We start from the raw sequence: 22,407 nt of genomic DNA, 5'->3' as shown, positions 1-22,407 counted from the left end.
GAAACCAACTAACTGCATACACTTGGATGATAAATTTGACAAAAATGTTTAATTTACCATAGTGTTTGAGGATAGAAAACTCTAGTTCATAAACACATTAATCTTGTGGCTTATGTTAGCCATCTTCCTTGATTCAAGGGATCAATTTTCTAAGTTATCTTATCTACAAGAAATGCCAACAGCATACTCAAAAAGTAGCCTCTGGTCTTCACACTTAAATTATTTGTTTCTTCTGCTGTCAGATAATGATGATCGGGAGGGACACTAATTTTTTTCGAATTCTACTTGAGGCAAATTTTGATAATTAATGATACAAAGTTTCCCCAAAGGACCAGTAAATGTTGTTAGGCTTTTTGTTGTTCCATCAATTAATTTAAAAATTGCTGTAAATGGCAGTTCTTCTAGTAGAACCTGAAAATTGGAAAATCTGCATTTTTAATAATAGAGACAGATTAAATAATAAATACCAATATGTTATTTTATTTTCCACAAAAAAGGAACATAATTGCAGGTGAATCTGTAGAATTAATTTTACCTCCTTGTTAGGAGAACAAGTGCAGATTATGTGCCTTGTTTGAAAATTTTCTGTCTTGCACTTTACTGCAAAGTCATCACATCTCGAGGCAGAAAGTTTACAACTACAAGAAGATATATCAAACAGTCTGTGTAGCTGTTCCGGCATTCTTTTCACTTTGATTGCTGCAAGAGATTTCCTGTCAATCTGTTTGGCCCTCTTATAGCAAAATATATTGACTTTCTGTCTTATATAATGTTACCTTAACGAGAGTATTTGTGGATTAACTGCTTGCCGAATACTAATTATTTCCTTGACAATTAACTTAGAAATCTCATTATTTTTTTAAGTGAGATAACTGTTTTCGAGGAAATAACTAAACTGGATGACTTCGTGAAGAGTGGTGTGCTGTTTCATCCAAATGACAAGGTGGACCAGCAAATTTTGTGAACCACGGGTTAAAACTGAACGTCGTGCTTTTACTGACATTCTAATCTGAAAAGTAAAATAAATAAATGGATTATAACTGAAGGAAACTGTATTAGGCTATCTTCCAGTTTCATATTCAAAAAAACAAGTGCTAGTTATAAGAAATAATGAAAAACTTTGTAGAGTTGAATTAGATGTATTGAAGAGAGAGGACCAAACCAAATCAGACGCATAGCAGTGTTTAGTTTAGACATTTTAAGATTTTAGAGATTTTAGCTCCTCTTTCGATAACATGAATTTATCCAAAAAGAGATTCATTCTTACTGTAGCTGTGCCATTTTAAACGAGTGTTTAGTGTTTGGAGTTTGAAAGACCAGTGCTTGTGTATCTGTTACTATGCTATTTTTAATAGTATTTTCAAGTTAAATTTAATTTTTATGAAATTTTTGTTCATGAAATTTTTAGGTGAAAGTATAGAATAGTTACAATACACCCCCTTCCCATATTAAGAATGGCTTTCTAAAGAAGAATGTTATTTTAGCACAATAACATAGATGCACAAATAACGAAAAACTTTTAAAGAAGTTTCCTTATTTACTCGTACTAATCTTTGTGGGTTATCTGATTTTAAAACTATTATTTTAGAAGAAAAACACGGCTAAAAAAACACTCCCTAAAAATAAAAAAATAAAATTTGACACTAATTTTCTGCAAAGTATTTTTTATTAAGTAGAAAAACTTGAAAAATTACGTGCTTATGTTTCGTAAAGAATGTGTATAATAAAATGGTATGGTCTATTTTTTTTTTAATATAAAACTGGAGTATTACCATATTTTAATACAAGTTTCAAATAGAATTTGATGTGAAATATTAGGTTGAACGTCAAAAACTGCCATTATTTTTGCACAAACCTAATAGAAAAACAAATTTAAAAAAATAAAACAAATATGTTTAAATTCACTGCAGACACTTGAAATATAATAATATATATTTTAAACAAGTCTTTTTCGTTTTTCCTTTCGAAATAATTAAGCCTAAATCGTAATGTTTCCAAGTTAAATAATAAACAAACGTTAATTTTCAATATCAATAACGAGCGTGTTTTGCGACGGTGAAATCTAAAATGTTTCCACCTCAAAAATGTTCCTGAAATGAAAACGCGAACTTTGGTCGCTATTATTTAAAAAACATAGTTTTGTCTTTAAAGTTGATATTTATTTTATTAATTCATTATCTTCACTCATTTTATTTAAAAATGTAGTTTAAAATATATTCTAAATAATGATTCCGTTTTCTTAACAGTACGGATTGTTTTGATGACGGGACGTTCGTGACAATTCACCGAAAAAGTTTTAATCGCTTCAATTTTTCCACTTTTAAAGTCATTTCCTCAAGCAAAGATAACGATTTTGAGAAAAATATTTCGTGTAGGTCTTTTCTATGTTAAACCCTGACTATCATCACCATTGCCCTACTTTGCCCTACTTTGATACAGTACTGATCGACTGTCCTCAAACAGAACTTTCTGTTCCTTCGTTTTTTCGAAGTCCGACCTATCAGTTCCTGCTACCAATAAATATTTCCAATTGTCATTATTAAAAAGAAGTTTGTTGTTCTTTTGTGCTGCGTTCTTTAAATATATTTCATAAGAAAGGTTCATCCAACAGCGCCAGTTCTGCTTACCAAAAGTGGCCCACTTGGCACTCGCATTATATTGAAAACATTGCCAGGGCCGCTGCAAAAAAGGTAGGCTCTCTCTACCGTGCTAGAAAACTACTGACGCCTGAAAGTATCCTGTACCTCTATAAGGCCACCATTCGCCCATGTATGGAGTATTGTTGTCACATTTGGGCTGGTGCATCTGCTACTAGTCTCTCGCTCCTAGACAAGGTTCAAAAAAGAGTCGCCAATCTGATAGGCCCTGAACTGGCATCTAAGCTTCAGCCTCTGTCCCATCGACGAAATGTTGCATCCCTCTGCCTTTTCTACAAGTATATTAATGGTGAATGCTCTGACGAACTGCAGACACTTGTGCTCCCACGACGTAGACACCCTCAACAAACCCGACAGGCAGCTAAATCCCACCCACACACAGTAGAGATCCCTAGATGTAAACGATATTTCTACTCCAGTAGTTTCTTCCCCAGAACCGCTAGACTCTGGAATTCCATTCCAAGTTCCTGCTTCCCCAACTGTACTGACATGTAGATATTTAAGTGTAACGTGAACCGACATCTTGTTGCCCAAATCCCAACATAGTGCCCCAGTAGTTGCTGCCCCTAATAGTAGCCCCCTACACCAAAGTGGCAATGCGCCTTGTTTGGGGTGAAAATGTAATTAAAAAAAAAAAAACATTACCTTTCCTTAATATTTAAAAAAACATGGAACATATTTGTATCGTTTCAATCTTTTTATTTAACTCTTAAAATAGATTCTACTTTCTTGCTGATTATATTTGCAACATGAAAAATATTTTAACTATTTCACTTGTGGTTGTTTAACTCTTTAAAATAAATTCTATTTTGTAGATTGTATTTCAACAATATGAGAAATATTTTAACTATTTCACTTGTGGTTGTTTAACTCTTTAAAATAAATTCTATTTTGTAGATTGTATTTCAACAACATGAGAAATATTTTAACTATTTCACTTGTGGTTGTTTAACTCTTTAAAATAAATTCTCTTTTGTAGATTGTATTTCAACAACATGAGAAATATTTTAACTATTTCACTTGTGGTTGTTTAACTCTTTAAAATAAATTCTATTTTGTAGATTGTATTTCAACAACATGAGAAATATTTTACCTATTTCACTTGTGGTTGTTTAACTCTTTAAAATAAATTCTATTTTGTAGATTGTATTTCAACAACATGAGAAATATTTTAACTATTTCACTTGTGGTTGTTTAACTCTTTAAAATAAATTCTATTTTGTAGATTGTATTTCAACAACATGAGAAATATTTTAACTATTTCACTTGTGGTTGTTTAACTCTTTAAAATAAATTCTATTTTGTAGATTGTATTTCAACAACATGAGAAATATTTTAACTATTTCACTTGTGGTTGTTTAACTCTTTAAAATAAATTCTATTTTGTAGATTGTATTTCAACAACATGAGAAATATTTTAACTATTTCACTTGTGGTTGTTTAACTCTTTAAAATAAATTCTATTTTGTAGATTGTATTTCAACAACATGAGAAATATTTTAACTATTTCACTTGTGGTTGTTTAACTCTTTAAAATAAATTCTATTTTGTAGATTGTATTTCAACAACATGAGAAATATTTTAACTATTTCACTTGTGGTTGTTTAACTCTTTAAAATAAATTCTCTTTTGTAGATTGTATTTCAACAACATGAGAAATATTTTAACTATTTCACTTGTGGTTGTTTAACTCTTTAAAATAAATTCTATTTTGTAGATTGTATTTCAACAACATGAGAAATATTTTAACTATTTCACTTGTGGTTGTTTAACTCTTTAAAATAAATTCTATTTTGTAGATTGTATTTCAACAACATGAGAAATATTTTAACTATTTCACTTGTGGTTGTTTAACTCTTTAAAATAAATTCTATTTTGTAGATTGTATTTCAACAACATGAGAAATATTTTAACTATTTCACTTGTGGTTGTTTAACTCTTTAAAATAAATTCTATTTTGTAGATTGTATTTCAGCAACATGAGAAATATTTTCGTATTATTACAATCGTTGTTTTTCAACTCTTAAAAATAAATTATATTTTTGCCAATTAAATGTTCAACATGAAAAATATATTATTTCAATCGTTGTTCTTTAACTCTTTATAATAATTTATACTTTTTGCTCATTATATTTCAACAGAATTAAAAATACTTTTAGTTCAACCACTGTTATTTTACTTTTCAAAATAAATTATATTTTTTGCCGATTTTATTTCAATAACATGAAAACGATTTTGTATTATTTCATTTGTTATTGATTAAATCTTAAAATAAATTCTATTTTTTGCTGATTATTTTTCAACCACATGAAAAATATTTTTATTATTTCACTCGTTGCAGTATAACCCTAAAAAAATTCTACTTTCTTGTTTATTAAATTTAAACAAAATCAAAATACATGCAAATAATTAATTTACAAAAAATAAACATTTAATATTTCAGTGTTATAATAAGTAAAATAAGCACCGACTTCTGTTGTAGTAGCTGATTCGATTCTATATCCTCTTATCCAGAAATATAAGTGGTTCAATTCTTTATTCTCCTATATGGGAAAAGAGAAAAGAGTTACAAAATGTTGACAATATATTTCTAATAATCTTATTTCGTTTTGAAGGCGGTCTTGTAGATATTTTTTATTTTAGGAGGGGTTGAAATGAGCGATTATATGAAGAAATATAACATAATGCAGGGTGTTATGAACATATTAAAATTGAGAAGAACAGAATTATAGAAATTTCTTGTTTTACTAAATAAAAATTACATCAATTACATAGATTGTAAACAGTAAAAAAGAAGATTGAAAACATAAAAAACACATTGAAACTTATACATTTGTTTATATCTATACTATTAATAAAATTCTAAATGTTTATTTATTTCTGTGTGTGTGTGTGTGTGTGTGTGTGTGTGTGTGTGTGAGTGAGTATATACACAGATAAAACTTTCCAACGGATGCACCAAATTGAAAAATTCTTTTTTTCCCTGAAAGGTGTGAGTACCTAGATTGTCCTCATCTATATATGGTTCGTAACGAACAACGCCGAGTCACACAAAAAGCCCAACATAAGGATTTTTGGGCCATTTCATGCAATTGTCAAAAAAAGTTACCTGCCCATGTCAACAGAATTTAACACTGTCTGTATACAGTCGTGGTAACATCTTTCGGCATACAGACAGGAATTGTGGCACAATGAATAACACATCTGACTATGCATTAGAAGATTCCTTGTTCGAATCCTGGCATGTTCGTAATAATTAACTCTTAAAAATAGATTCAGTATTTTATGAATAGATTCATTTTATCCGTTTACTCATTATCCTTACCCGTTGTAAAAAAGATGCAATAGAAAATGTGTATAATTAAAGGTTTTATGATTTTTGTAAAGACTATTTCATGACGAGTAAAAATTATTGTGGTATTACGCACGTTTAACATTTTCAAGTGTGTAAATATTCTAAATATGTTAAATAAAAAAAGTGATGTCATACTTGAACCGGAAAATAATAGTATTTTTTTATATATCTTGCTACATGCAAAATGAATTGCTAATAATATATTTTTCATATCAAGGTAAAATGAATGGCTCAGCATTTGACTCTTTCCTTCACTTAGAACTTCACCAAAATTCAGTAAATCAACCAATTTTAATGATATTTGCAGTTTTAATTAATGATCATGGAATATAATCAACCCATGATTATTTTTTAATTTTACTGAAAATCTATTTTTCCATGTAAACATAAAATATTTTTACTAAAGTCATAGCTTGCAACAATTAAAAAAAAATTAAATTTTCAGGAGCACATCAGAAGTTTTCGAAAAAATTGAGGAATTCGGCTTCAAATTGATTTCCAATAAATGTGAATTTTTCTTAAAACATAAAATATCTTGGTCAAATCATTGACAACCAAGGAAGAAGATCGGATCCTCAGAGAACAGAAGCCATTGAGAAAATGCCAGTACCTAACAATGCTGCCCAGTGACAATCTTTTGGAGAGTTAGATCAATATTATGCTATTTATATCCCAAAAAATGCATAAGTTGAGAGTAACATTGAACGAATTGTTAAAAACGGACAGAAGTGCATTTGAAAAGATTAAGAAATGCCTGCTATCTGATTAAGGACTGGCACACTTTGATCCACCTAAGAAATTGATTGCGGTGTCAGATGCAAATGACTATGGAATAGGAAGAGTACTTCTCCATAGACGAAGAAGGATCAACGAAGCTAACAGCTCATGTATCCCGATCACTTTTGCCTGCAGAAAGAAACTATTCTCAAATTGAAAAAGAAAGTTTGGCAATCATTTATGCAATTAAAAATTCCAAAGACTTATTCATGGCAAGATTTTCACGTTGCAGACTGACCACAAACCCTTGTTGACTAGTTTTGGCTCTAAGAGGGCATACTCACTCACACTGCAAACAGATTTCAACGATGGAGCATAATTCTGTTGAACTATAATTTTAACATGAAGTATATTTGATCAAAAAATCTCGGACATGCAGATAGACTATCCAGACAGATGCAAGTGTGCAGAACCTTTAGAAGACAGTGAGAGAGGAAAAAGAACTCTCTAGCCTGCTGTGCAACACAATTCAAGATTTACCAGTGACACTAGATGACGTCAATAAGGTAGCAGAAACAGATGAATTCATTATAAAAATGAAAAAAAAACAGGTGCAGTTAAATGAAAAGAATTCTAAAAGAATTCTATAGCAGTCATCCATGCCGGTCCAGAATGAAGGCATTGATACGTGGATATACTAATAGCCTTATATGGACTGAGACATCAAAAAATTTGTAAGAAAATATCAAGGGTGTCAGCTAGCAGCAAAGGTACCACCTGTACAAATGTACCCATGGCTGAAGACGGATACACTGTGGACTCAGTTACACATTGACTATGAAGGTCTGTTGAATGGACATTTTTTCGTAGTGGTTGTCAAGTTTCACAAAATGGCCGGAAGTGTTTAAGTGTAAACATCCGACATCAATGAGTATTATAGATGCACTAAGACTTCTCTTCAGTCGTTTTGGGGTGCCTAAAATTATTGTCAGTGACAACGGTACCTAGTTTACCAGCAAAGAGTTTAAAGATTTCTGCAAGGCCCTATCCATTGAATATTTAACAAGTGCAATATACTATTAAAGGTCAAATGACCTCACAGAGAGATTTGTTGACACGTTTAAAAGAGGTTTGAAGAAAAACCATGGCATGGACACTGATGAGAAGAGCCTTGAAAATTTTTTATCGGTGTACAGAATCAGTCCTAATCCAAACACAAATGCCAGTTTGTAACCAGCTGAACTAATGTTCGCACAGAAAATCAGATCCGTATTTGACAGGATTTTATAAAGTGCAATCAAGACAACAGCAACGAGAGAAAATCTTTTGACAGGGTTCCACAAACCTGGTGATAAAAATACTCTTCTTGAATTATAGGACTGGGAAAACCCCTTAAGAAAAACGGATGATTATGAAAAGAATTGGACATATGCTACCTTTTGTAAGAAGTAGTAAATTTAACTGTTGCAGGCATGTGAATTAGCTAAGACCTTGACGCACTGATGAGTACAAACAGGCAGAAGAAAATGAACTGCACTTGGAGGTATTGTATGACTTTTTTTTAAATATTCCTCTGCCTATAGGACAACCTATTCCAAGAGTTGTATCTCCTACTCCAGGTCCCAGAGTACCCATTTTACCACCAAATCCATATCCTCAAATGGTGTTGAGTAGAAAAAGTACAATGGTGAAAAAAAAAGATAACCAGATGAGCCCCATTTGGTATTAAGCCAAATTCTCATAGGAGAAATTAGCTTAGGAGGATGTAATGATCAGATATGTAATCACCATGGGAACATTTTAAATAAGGGACTGTGTCACCGGTCACCGGATATTATGAGAAGAGGGACTCTCTCTAAACTGAACACGATAAACATTGTCTCTCTGTAAATATGTTAATAAACCTCCCTTTCTTTTATTTAAACATACAGTACATATTCATTATTTTATTTCCTTCGTGGAATACTGTCCCTTGATTATACTTGTGAATTTTATAATATTATAATTATTAAATATCAGCAACATAATTTATAGGTGCAGACAAAAATGGCTGAATAAAGATAAGGGGGACCTAGTTTTGAAAGCCGATTTATCATAATTTCTTGTAGGTTTCCGACTACTTTTTAATTGTATTTGAAAGATTAAAGACAAAGTTAACTTCCTAAAGGAAAAAAATATTTGTACAAGTAAAAAAAAATATTTGTACATGTAAAAAAAAATATTTGTACATGTAAAAAAAAGTTTTCATAGTGAGCTAACCAATTCAGCTAAATTTTGAAGTTAAATAAATTCATTGTACAAATCCTTTAAAAGATAAATATTAATTTTCTGAGTCTATTTAAAAGATAATTAGTAAAGTCCTAAGATATGGAATAAAATTAAAAAAAAAACACCTTGTTTGTACAAAAAATAGCTTAATTAACCCCAAAAGTGAGTGATTCTGCCCTCTTCAAAATTGCAATAAATGGAAGTTTTGTACACATGGATTATACACGGAAGCCCAAAATCTTTGATAGTCAAAAGGCTGTCTGAAAATGACGTTATGTTGTTAAAAGGAGGTAGAGAGTGCTGGTTTACTTTTTTCCAGACTTGCATCCGCATATTCCTATACTGAATGTTTCTATTAGTTTTACCATTTTTTAATTTAATTCTTTTTCTATGTTCGTTTAGGGGCTTTTATCGTAATCTTCCTTTAATTTTTTTTAATTGTTATAATTTACGATGCTTTACTTTCATAAAAAAGCAAAAATAAATTCATGCATTTTTTTTTTACTACTGAAAACCATAACTTTAGTAAATGTATTTTTGTTTAAATGAAATAATACATTTCCACTAAGATTTAAATAAAAATTATGAGTACATTATATTCCATAAACATTATTTGATAAATACTGAAAATTTCATTAAAATTAGTTAATTTCCTGATTTTTGGTGAAATTTTAAATGAAAGGAGGGGTAAAATTTTTTTATACATTTTGTGTATCATCGTTCATTTTGCACGTACCTAATAATTTAAAATGAGGAAAACTGATGCACCGGTTCACTGGGTTACAGTGTTGAAAAAAAATCTTCGGGTTTGTATTACTATATACATAGATTCGAAAAGGTTGTCAAAAAACAAATATATAACAAATAAATGTTATCAAAGGCAAGATAAGTTACTTTTTTTACCTATCTGCATATTTTTTTAGTGTTTTTATATAATATAACATGTTTATTTAGCTCGAAAAACATATAGTGTTTACCAGTGTAGTTGAACATTAAAAAAATATCCAAAATATTCTTAGAAACTCACTCAATATATGTTAGGGTTATAATTGTGAGAAAATAAAAATAAAAATAAAAAAAGAAGATTGCTTACTTGGTGGCGCCGGCCTCGAGGGCGGAATTCTAATCTGAGTGGTTGAGAGGACGAGCCTCTTATAGACTTGGAGGAGTAGGGGGAGGCACAATTCTTCTGTTATAAAAGAATTGTGTCTCTGACTAGTACCAGTTCTGTTAATGACTCTCTTCCTCTCAACGCTACGATTATTTGCTGCGATTATTTTGTAAGTTGTTTATCTCCTCTTTGTCTTTTTCCTTTCCTTCTTCTTCACCGAGTCGGATTTTCTTTTTCTTTTTTTTTTTGCTCTACTTTTTACTGTTTTTATAACAGTTTTGTTTGAACATTTTTTAACCGTTTTTTTAACGGTTCGGCTATGGCCGCTGCTGCGAGCCAGACGCCCATTATTGTTGACACCATGGAGCAGGAAAGTGCCACACCTTCTTTGTCTAACACTTGGTCTAAACCCCCCAAAATCGACATTGACGTTAAGGACTTCGTGGAAAAGGCAAAACAATGCCTGGAACTCGTCAACGACACCGGCTTAATTGTCAACCTGCCCAAATTAGAGGAGATTAGAAAAAAGTGCCTAACACTATTTGTTGTGGACAGGAAGACTAAAAAGGTTATCAGAGCAACAGCAGACATCGTCATCAACCTCTTGGCCACAGCAGGAGTTAGACCCTTACGCATCATTAAATGTAAGGGTTATAATACCTGGAACATTCTTCTGAACTCTCCTGAAGAATGCATTACAATATCGCAGAAAGAAATTATTACAGCGCAATACATTCTGAGGACCGAATATATGGGGAAACGACAAACTACGGTTTCAGTTTTCCACGTCCCACACCACATCGAAGGAGAACATCTCGGTGCCTTCTTTTTGAAATTTGGAGAAATGGTATCCGTCCAAGTTGACGAGTTCCATGGAATATGGTCTTTTGACATTCTCCTCGATAAAGAAAACTTCACAAACATTCCTTATTTCCTAGAAGTAGGAGAAGAAAAATTACCCATTATAGTAGCTGGCAGGAGACCAACTTGTTGGAACTGTAGTGAAATTGGGCATCTGACATCGGAATGCCCCAAAAAAAAACCCACACCAAACCCCAAAAGACTCACCGGACAACACCTGGGAAGCACAACCACCACAAGCTTTCCTAAACTTACCAGCCACGATACAACCCCGGATGAACCACTCAGAGGAGAACCCTGGCAGATCGCCCCCGGGAAGAAAACCCCTGGACGCCTGAGCCTCGAGCAACAGAGAGAGCAAGCCATGCTCAAAAATGACCCGGGAAAGGATAAATACCTCGAAATTGTTAACCTAAAAAAGAAACTGGACTCTCAAAAAAAGAAAATACCCCAATCCCCGTGCAAATCACCTCCACCAAAAAACATAAAATTAATAAGTCAGTCCCCCACTACATCCAAAACTCCTTCTCCTTTCAAAATGCCTCCTCCAGTCACAACTCCCATTTCTCCCAAAATATCCAAACTAACACCACTAAGTCCCCTTAAGAAACACAAATCCTCCACTCCTGTTACAGCCACCTCTAAGTCCCCTCACAACACTCCTCCTGCCTCTCCTGAAAAAAACCCTACTGACCCTACTAACATGGATACTACCCCCGCTATTGAACAAAAGAAAAAAACCCTCTACCTCCCTGGAAAGGATATCTGTATTCTTAATACAGCTGCTATTAATAACAGCAAAAACCTAAAAGGCCCAGACCTAGGCAAGTTAGCCGATTTCAGGGAGGTAGGGGGGAAGCTAATAGACACCCCCACCAACTTCCCCAATGCAAGACGGGTTTTAACCGTAATAAGAAAAAGAGAAGAAGCTAAGGACCTATGGCAAATGCTGGAGGAGGCAAACAAGACCTTTAATCTTTCCCCTCCCCTAGCTATCTTTAAAGACTCTGATATAAAAAGCCTAAAAAAATGTTGTGTTGGGAGGGTCCCGGTTAAAATGCACCCCTCCTTGTATAGGATAGTAAAACTAACCTATCCCCTGCATGTCGGCGGTATCTCTCGTGACGGACTCATCGATACTGCGATGGGTACCTATTCCCTCACGAGAGCTGTCGGCACGCTCACGACCGCGATGTTCGTTTCTGGTACTCAACCCTAAGGCACCACCATGGATCTCAAGCTTGCTAGTTTAAATGTCCGAGGGCTAAGGGCCGACTCGCGCAAATGGCGCTTGAGTTTGGACCTGCAGCACCTCGGAGTGGATATCTGTTGTGTGCAGGAAACCCACCTTATTCCTGGTGACCATTTGGGTGCACTGTCTAAGACCTTTGAGGCTTACTCAGCGCACTATAATTCTCGCGCGAGAGGGGTTTCCTGGCTAGTTAAAAGGTCTCTAGATGCGTCGTGTGACCCGTGTTACTTGGATCCGGAGGGAAGACTATGTGTTTTGGATGTTACCATAAAGGGTAGGGCATTACGTCTTATTGGGGTTTATGCGCCCAATAGCCATTCTGAGCTGGCTGGTTTTTTTCGGCGGATCGAGCAGTTCATAGATGTTTCCAGAACGGTTATCTTAGCGGGAGACTGGAACGCCGTCCTGGATCCCGAGTTAGATCGATTTGGGTTAACATCTAGGGGAACTAACAAAGATCGGGATGCTGTTGTATTTCATGAATTTGTGGATAAGTTTGATCTTATCGACAAATTCCGAAATGAAAAGCCCCGTGACTTAGTGTGGACTTGGACAGGTAGAGGCGGCTCCGATTCGATACAGGTCTCGAGCTATATCGACCGGTTCTTAGTTAGGCGAGTCGACGTAGGAGTATTGGATTGTCCAAGTTTCCACAATATAGTTTACTCGGATCACAGACTTGTTCGTGTACGGGTAAACTTAGATAGACCTAAGCCTAGATTAGCCGGTTACTGGAAGCTCAACACGTCGTTGTTCGATGTGAAGGGCTTCCGTGACGGGCTATTACTAACCCTACAGCGGGAATTGACGGGGGCAATTATTGGGAATAAGTGGTGGGTAAAAGTTAAGGAAGCCATTAGGTCCTTTGCTGCTGACTTTAGCAAAAGACTCAATCTAGATTCTAGGGCAGCTAAAGTGACACTAGAGTCTAGACTAGATCGGGCGGTGGAGGAGGGGGATAGTGCTAGCGTTAATATAATTAGGGCTCGGCTTGCCTCCCTTGCTGAAAAGGAGCACCAAGCCTTAGCGATTAGGGCTAGGTTAAAAAGAATGCCCCAGGAAGCAACAAACATGGCCGCTGAACTGCGTGCAGAGGAGCTTAGGAAAGCGGCTAATAGGCACATCGCTCGTGTCACATTGCCGGACGGGCGTACCGTGACCACAAACCAGGGTGTGCTGGAGGCGTTTAGATCCCATTTCCAGGAGCTTTTTTCCATGGAACCCGGTCTGTCATTAGAACAGTTTGACACCTATTTGGCTGACTTTTCTCGTCTTTCGACGACCGAAGCGGCTAGGTGCGAAGGTGGCATAACGGAGGATGAAGTCATTGAAGCCTTGAAGCGGGTCGGCCTTAATAGGTCACCGGGGATCGATGGTCTTCCCTACGAAGTGTATTTGAGGTTGTCGCACATCTTTGTCCCCTTGCTGACGGTTTTGTTTAACTCATGGTTTAGGAACGGCTCAATCCCCAAGTACTTTACCATGGGTGTGATAAAGCTTGTTCGTAAAAGCAAAGATGGTGGGGATGGGTTAGGTAATTTCAGGCCCTTAACGATGCTTAACGCTGAGTTAAAGATTTTGGCCAAGATTCTCGCAAATCGTCTGCAGCTTGTCCTGGCTCGTCTTATTAGCCCCGAGCAAACGTGTGCCGTGAAGGGCAGGACAATCCAGGATAACTTGCACTCGATACGCCTGATGATAGAAAAAGTCGACACTGAGGCCGCGCTGATCAATTTAGATCAGTCCAAAGCCTTCGATAGGGTTGACCATCGGTACTTGGGGGCTGTTTTATCGGCGGCCGGTTTTGGCCCGCAATTTTGCTCTTGGGTTCATCTTCTCTATGCTAACCCCGCGGTGATGGTAGAAGTAAATGGGAAGAGGTCGAGACCCTTCAGTTTGTCACGTTCCATTCGTCAAGGGTGCCCGTTATCACCCATGCTATATGTGCTTGCAATCGAGCCATTTTTGCGCAGGCTAAGGGTGAATCCGGTCCTACGCGGAATCACTTTGCCAGGTGTGGATGCCCAGGCGAAGTACTCCGCCTATGCCGACGACGTAACTGTGCTTGTAACGAGCAGTGCTGAGATTAGTGTCGTCGGTGTAGAAATCAGATTGTATGAAACGGTAACAGGGGCCAAAATTAACTGCGACAAGTCTTCAGGTTTGCGCATTGGTGCCTGGAGGGGTATGCCCCTTCAGGGGCCCTTTAGTTGGAGTGATGGGCCTTGCAAGATACTCGGCGTCTGGTTTGGTCCTGACCTCCAGCTGGAGAAAAATTGGTCGGAGGTTCTGAAAGCGGTACGGTCTGCAGCTTCACGGTGGATCAGTAGAAACCTTTCATTAAAGGGGCGAGCGGAGGTGTGTAATACTCACATCTATCCAATCGCTATTTATCGTCTATCAGTGCTTCCAATCCCGTCAGATACGCTGCTATATTTGCAGAGGGCTCTTTTCAACTTCTTATGGCTTGGAAGGGCCCCTAAGGTCTGTCGCGATGTCTGCTACCTACATCCTTCTGAAGGCGGTCTAGGTATGCCAAACGTGGAGATTCGGCTATACACGCTACGGCTCTACTACCTAGATCGAATGTGCACACAAGATAGGGAAAACGGTGGCCTCTGGATGGAGGACACCAAGAAAGCCTTCCCGGCTTTGAGAGGGGTGCACTACTCCGAGGGGGAGGCACACAGGTTGCCCCGAGGTGAATGTCCCTTCTATCGCGAGTGCCGGCGCGCACTGAAGTCCCTCTTAAGAGTGAAGGAAAGCCTCTCTAACACTCTGCTGTTGTCCCGAAAGGCATTATATCGGGTTTTAGTGAGGGGATCCGTAACGGATGTCATCGGTGGGAGGCTCCCTTTGACGAAGGAGCAGCTCCGCTCAATCTGGCCTTGGGCGCCTGGGTCAGGATGCCTCACTAACGACGAGGCTTCCCTGACCTGGCTGGTAATTCGGGATGCTCTATGGGTCGGTAAGAGACTCCACTCAGCTGGCTTGGTGGATTCGCCTATTTGTAAACGGTGCGGCGATGAGGACGAGACTTTATGTCACGCCTTCGTTTATTGTCGCATCGTGGCGCCGCTGATTGAGTTTGTTACAGGTCTCATGGTCCGCATACTAAACACATCCTCATTAACCTTGGTTCCTATTAATGTCTGTAGCAATTGGGCTCCGACAACGGATAGGCTCAGAAAAGATTTGTGTTTGACCTTGCTAGCTGTGATGAGAGGTGTTATCTGGAACACACGTATGAAAGTGGTCTATGGATCTGAGGACTTCGCTCCCCTCGACCTTATACGACTCTTCCGTCATTATTTAAAGGATCGTATCAAGGCCGAGAGAGTTAGACTCTCTCCGTCAGACTTTGTTGAAAGGTGGGTGTCAGTTGCGCGTGTGTGTCGGGTGAGAGAAGCAAGTCTTGACTGGTTCTTGGATGTTCCTTAGGAAAAAGAATTTTGGGTGACAGGAACGAACGTCAGCTCTGACTCGTTTTTAGTCCAGAGTAGGTCACGATATAGGCAAGAGTAGGACCATTATTTAGGCTTCTTTGTTCATAACCTAGCTAGTGTGTGATAGCGATCATTAGGCCCCTTTTAAGTTTGTCCCTGCGTTTTTTTTTTTTTTTTTTTTTTTTTTTTTTTTTTTTTTTTTTAACCCCACTCCCCTCCCAAATTAGGTGACAAATCGCTTGATTTGCCAGAGATGCGGGTCCCCTTTCGAAGTTTTCGTAAGAGGTGTTTTAAATAAAGCGTTCGGACCCGCATCACCCTTTCGACTGGCGAATCGGTGCATCTGCCATAGTTTAACAACGGGGGGGTCTTTTGTTACTAACATTGTAAATATTTCATTTTTATTTTGTAAATAAAATTTTTATCTTCCCAAACCCCCCCCTTTCTTATGGGTTTTAATTAGGTTATCATGGTATGATGTTCTTATGGTGATTGATGAAGGATGTATACGCTGATGGATGTATAGTATGAATGTGGTATTATGGTGCAAGTAGAGTGAAAGTAGGAACTAGTTAGGTTAGATTAGTTAGCACTAGTCAGAGAAGACCGTCCTTTCCCCTCCCCCATCTTCGGCCTTGTGCCAAATTTTTCTGAGTTTTTACTATGTAAATTTTCCGAAAATAAATACCTTCTGTTAATGACTTACTGGTGAACGGTTGGCACAACTTAGTTACTCGCTGCTCGCCGTACTACAATACTTGTTACTCGACCCAGTAGGGGGGTCGCATAGGGCATCCTTTGCAACCCCTCGGAGCTTACGCTATCACCGGGTAATCTACTTTACCCTCTAAATAGTTTTTTTTCCACATAATCAGGATTCGGTTCTGGAGTTCGGGAAGGAGTGAGTCACTCTCTCGACAACAGCACGTTTCTGCCCTCTTCTTTTCCAATCGACCATACCTGACCTCTCGCCACCAATGTCACACCGCACAATCCGAACATCAGCAATACAAAATTCTTTTCAAGAGAAGATGTTCACAATTCTTTTTCTCTCTGCGGTCCCAGGGAATTTTTTCCTGCTTTTATATCCTCCTATCTAGAAAAAAAAGGAAGAGACAGGAGAAACAAAAAAATAGCTTCTCTCATCATGCTCTGCCTTCCAAAGATTCCCTTCGCGTATACAAATGCGCTGGCCATCCTTTCCTTCTTCTTTCCCAAAGAGCGATGCAGATACGCCCGGTACGTTTCTTTTTTTCTTTTTTCTTTTCTAACCATATACCCCACATCATGGCATAAGCTGATATAATCGGTGGGTATTTAACACAAAAAGGGACACGTTGTATCGACACCAGTATATAGCGCTTAATGTACACCAATACACCATGTTGTTTAACAAATAAATAAAAAAAGAATGAAAGATAAAGCTTTACTATGATTAAATGTGTTTTATTTTATTATTTAAAATTTAAAATATTGAACAATGCAAATAATACGCTGGTTAACAAATAAACAAAAAAAGAAATACTGAAAGATGAAGTTTAAAATTCATCTTTCATTATTTCTTATTTTTTTTTTGATTAATTTAAATTATATTTTAATCATAGGATTACATTTTCAATAATAACGTAAATATAAAAAAAAAAAACTTCTGTTTACATTAAGCCCTATATACCCGTGCCGACCCAACGTGTTCCTTTTTGTGATAATACGGTTCAAAGCTATTTGTATAGGCACCGCCAAAAATGGCCGCAAAATCAAGTTGTTGTTGTTTTTTAAAACTAAATTACATTTATTAAAATCCATTATTTCTGAGTAACTTTTTTTTTTCCAGAAAGATAAAACCCTGAATTTTATTATATAGAAAACAGAATAATGTAAAACTTTTTCTACTATTTTTAATTCAATTTTAAATGTTAAATTTTCCCAAAAAGTTAACAATTGTTATTTTTTGTCTTGCACAAAAAACGTACTTAAATATTTAAAAAAAAGGGTTTTTGAAATAATTTATTTATTCATTTATTGTCTAACTAAGATTTAGGATGATTTTCTAAGAGAATATGCAAAAATATTATAATATAAGTACCTGAATTTCAAATAATTCCACTTATTCATATATGTAACTAGATATTTCGCGTCGCCGAAGAGTTCAGATCGACTCTGTTTAAAGTTTCTTTCGATGAGACGAAAACTATGGAAGACTAAACAGGCCAAAAAAACTTATTTTTCAGTGACGAAAATTTCAATGTATTATTAAGCTGAGGCTGGCCAGTACCAGATGGGTGACCATTTGTATGAGTTTGGTTTTTAATGCGTATGTGTGTGGGGGCTAGGCTCCCCAAAATGGGGGGAGGGGGCAATTTAAAGCAGAATAAAAAAAAATTATTTCAGCGCGTTTGGTCCACCGTAGTCGAAAGGCGGCAAACGTTTTCAAACGAGATCGAAAAAAATGATGCTATTTTTAACACAAAGGGCACAATATTTATCGAATTTTTTTTTTTTGTATCGATTATTCAAAGCATGCTCTGTTTAATAATGGTCATGCATTATTCGGCTCTCTAAAAAAAAATTGTTAATTTATTTATCAAAAATTTTAAAATGGCTTTTTTCGTATAAATATAAAAAAAATTTTTTTTTTGTTTTGCTTAACTTAAATTAATTATTTTACTTAACATATTCACCGAATTTCACACTTCAAAACTCAAAAGCGGGATAATTAAACACAATCGAAGTTCTGATATTCAGACGTCAAAATAAGGTATGCAAACAATTTTTTTTTTTTTTTTTTTTTTTTTAATCTATAATTCTGTCCCTTACAACAACACAATATGTTTTGTTCAGTTTCAGATGATTATTTTAAGCATATTTGTTCCCACTTCAAAACAAGGGGGGGTTTTGTAAGCAAAAAAATATATATATATAAATATCGTTTATGAAAAATAAGTACACTGTTATAAAGTTCATTCTTCTCCTAATAATCGCTGAAAATTTCGTATTGATCGGATAATTACCTGATTTTTGGTAGATTTTTAAAAAGACGGTCCGTCAAAAAGTACTGACCTGCCCCCCCAGTTTTGGCGGTGCCTATATTTGTACAACTTGTTATGTCAAGTTTTCATTAATAATAATAGGACAAGGATACGTGATCGTTCAGACCAACATGGCCGACTGACTAAGTCTCGTTTATTCACGTTTACGTCCGAGAGTTTACATTAAAAACATTGAACAAAGGGGGACAACTCCCACCGATCCAAGGGACATGACACAACTAAACGGCAAATCTGCCCCCCCCCTTTTTTACTGAAAAAAAAAAAATAAATAAACTGTGGGAGAGATCTTTAAAGTTCTTTTTCGTTCTACCAACAACAGGACCGCAAAAGTTTTAATGTCTTGTCGAAAACCTCTCTCAACCCAAGCTGCTGATCTTGAAGAAAACCATTAGGTTTACTTCAACATGTTTATCATATCATAATCTTAAAGAGAAAAAATAAATAATACTATCACCTACACTATTTCAAGTTGAATTTTTTGTGGAAACTGTTTACGACGGCGACATCATAATTTAACCTCATTCAAATGTTTAAGATAATTTTTAACAAAAAGTTATCGAATGAAATTTTTTTTAAAGTATTGCAAAAATCGTACCTCTCATTCAAGAAACTTAAATATGAAAAACAAGCCAAAAACCAGGTGGGTTCATTTTTTTTGTGTTCAAAACAGAAAATTTGGTCACTTTGTTGAGATTAATGTAGTAAATTGATACAGCTTTTGTTTCGTGTGTCCAAGTCATTAAGAAATAAAATATATTAAATTATAAAAGAATTAAAATTAAAAAAATGTAAAACACGATTTAAACGTGAATATATGTAACGAATAAAGTCTAATAAACACACACACAAACACACACAAACACACACACACACACTTACGGACTATGTTTGAATTTAATGTTTTTTTTTAACACGTGAAATATTCACATTTTTAAAACTGTTAAACTATTTTCCGTTTTACGTTCAGCTTTTTAAACTGCTAAAACTGTAAAAAAAAATGTGATACATTAATAGTTTTTTTTTCATGTTTCTCTAAATAAAAATACTTTTAAAATATCTAAATAGTTTGACAAAATATATAACATATTAACTTAAATAAACATAGCTATTTGAAAAGAAAAAAATTAAGAAATTGATAAAAAAAAAGTTTACGTATTTTTATATATTTTTAAGGGGGTGAATAAAAAATAAATATAAAATATTTGAAAATTGCTCCATTTTATGCTTCAATACTTCAATAGGGGCCAGCTTCCGGTGTGTTTGAAATTTAGGCTCTGCCTTTATGCACAATTACCAAAATGTTTTTCTGTTTTTTTTTAATGTTAAAATAATTACACATTGAAAAAGCAGTTTTTGTGCTCAGTTGTCTAACAATTCAACCATATTTGAATTAAATATTGTTTCTGATAAACATTATTATTTCATCAGAAATTGCATAAGTTTTACTTAAATAAACACATTTCTGATATAAAAATATTATTTATAGATTGAATAAGGAGATCTTTTGAATCGGAGATTCATACTTTTTTTTTTAATAAAATAAAATACGCATCAAGTGTGCTTGAAAGCCAAATACAACGTAACATTAGGAAAATAAACAAATATTTTACTTGTTTGAAATTTATCACAAATATATATTCAGAGGTATACTCCATCTTCAGTTTGTTGTTTCTTTTTTTCCTTTTCTTCTTCCTTGCCATGTTGTAAATTTGGAGAAAGAAGTCTGTTTGTAACGAGCCGCGCATTGTTTCTAGAAATTGTATTTTGAAATGCTTGAACTGTGCGTAGGCAACGCGAGAATAACGTCAAAGAATGAAAGTTCATATAGAAACGTTATTTTAATTTGAATACTTTTATTCTTCTTCTTCTTCTTCTTCTTCTTCTTCTTCTTCTTCTTCTTCTTCTTCTTCTTCTTATTATTATTATTATTATTATTATTATTTATGTTTATTTTAAGTACGGCGGAATCATTTTTTTTTTTTTTATTGAATTGCAATAAAAAAAATTATTTTAATTTTTAAGACTATTTTAAGAGTTATTGAATGGGATTTTTGTGAAAGTATAAAAATATAAGGAAAAACTTACCTTCATCCCAGGAATTTAATACGAAAAGAAAAATCGAGATGAATTCGTTTTTCCTTTGTGGTCAAAACAGAAAATTTATTTTGATCGTTATAATATTTTTTCGATAAATCGGTACAATTTTTTTTTTTTTTTTAGTTTTTTTTTTTTTAGTTTTGTAAAAATAAAATATATGAAAATATAAAAGAATCAAAAATAAAAGATGAAAAACACGATTTAAACGTGAACTTATTTAAAAGGGACAATGAATCTAGGTCATCGTAACACGGTGTAATCTTTATTTCGTTCCTCGTATAAGAATATCCATTCATTATAGTTAAGTGTGCCAAATTTGTTTCCATACCAAGTTTAGATTATAATTGTCAAAGTTTAAAGCTTGTTGAGGTTTCTTTTTGTAAATTTCTCTCTTCTATGCTTAATTCATTAAAATATAAAATTATCGATGCCTCCGTTCAGTCTAGAAAGACAAAGTGGCTGCGCGTCTAATTTTGAGGCAGGAGTTACGCAATCTCAGCCACGCCTCTCTTGAATCGCCATTGTTTGAATCCAGTGGCAAGCAGAAGTTCAAGACGACTGGAAACAATGCCGAGATAATCGGAGAGCACATACAACACCTGGAAGCCCCAGTAGTCACCCGTTTAGTACTAAACAGGTTCAACGTTGCTTTAACTTCGGTGATCTAGCGGGATTATGCCGGATATAAATAACAATAAAATAAAATAAAAATAAAACAAAAATAAAATAGAATAAAAATAAAATAAAATAAAAATCCAAAATAAAATATATGAAGATATAAAAACCAGTCTTATTTTTTAAGATTGGACATTTCGTCATCATTTGGATTATTTAACAAAATTTGTGTTTATTTTCTATTTATCTTATACTTTATTTTAATTTATTTGAACTTTTTTCCGAATTTGTTAATGGTAAAATATAGAGTTAATTTGTCTAAGGGTTGCAAAGTTTTATAGATCTAGTCGCTGTGGAGCCTTTATACATCTTAGTTTGCAGGCATATACATTTTACCTCGAGAGTTTGTGTTCAATATCATCGTTGTGGCTCTGTATGCCGTGATTGCCAAATAATTGTCTTGTCTAAATTCTCTTACAAATTCCGACAATCCTCTCAGAAAATCCATTAGGTTTCAGGTAATATGGAGACGATATCTTCTGCAGAAAGCTGTATGATCTGAAAAAGACTTTAAATTTCTTGCTCGTGAAATATGGACAATTGTCCGAGTATGGAATTCCCGGTATACTTTGTTCTGAAAATATTGTCTTTATATTTTTATGACGGATGCTGATGAGGTAGAATGAAGGCGTCGTATGAATAAATGTTGACTGTACTGGTCCGTCGCAAACGGCAGGGGTAGGCATCAAGGTTTGTGTACTTATTCACAGTCTCAGAATAATCAATGACCATTCTCTTTTTCTGATTATCGGATTTAACCACGACCACTTGTGCCCTCCAGGGGGAGTTTGAAGTTTCGATGATTCCCTTCTTTAAAAGGCGCTTAATTTCTGAGTCAATGAATTTGCTATCACTTGAGCTATAACGTCTAGACTTGGTGGCGACCAGTTTGCAGTTCTTATTTATATTAGCAAAAAGTTC

General features: G+C 35.0%; 1 long non-coding RNA gene across 1 annotated transcript; it reads right to left on the bottom strand.

Moving 5' to 3' along the window:
* Positions 1-460: 460 nt before the first annotated feature.
* LOC145240028 (uncharacterized) lies at positions 461-21,044 on the bottom strand. Its single transcript, XR_013862472.1, has 2 exons — positions 20,800-21,044; positions 461-1,009 (listed from the first exon to the last, which is right to left on the bottom strand). It is a non-coding gene; the product is annotated as an uncharacterized LOC145240028 (long non-coding RNA).
* Between the last annotated feature and the right edge of the window lie 1,363 nt (positions 21,045-22,407).

Source organism: Euprymna scolopes, chromosome 19 (genome assembly GCF_053919585.1).
Source record: "Euprymna scolopes isolate OS-2025 chromosome 19, ASM5391958v1, whole genome shotgun sequence".
In the NCBI taxonomy this organism is placed as follows: domain Eukaryota; kingdom Metazoa; phylum Mollusca; class Cephalopoda; order Sepiida; family Sepiolidae; genus Euprymna; species Euprymna scolopes.
This window is presented reverse-complemented; position numbering and strand designations above follow the sequence as displayed.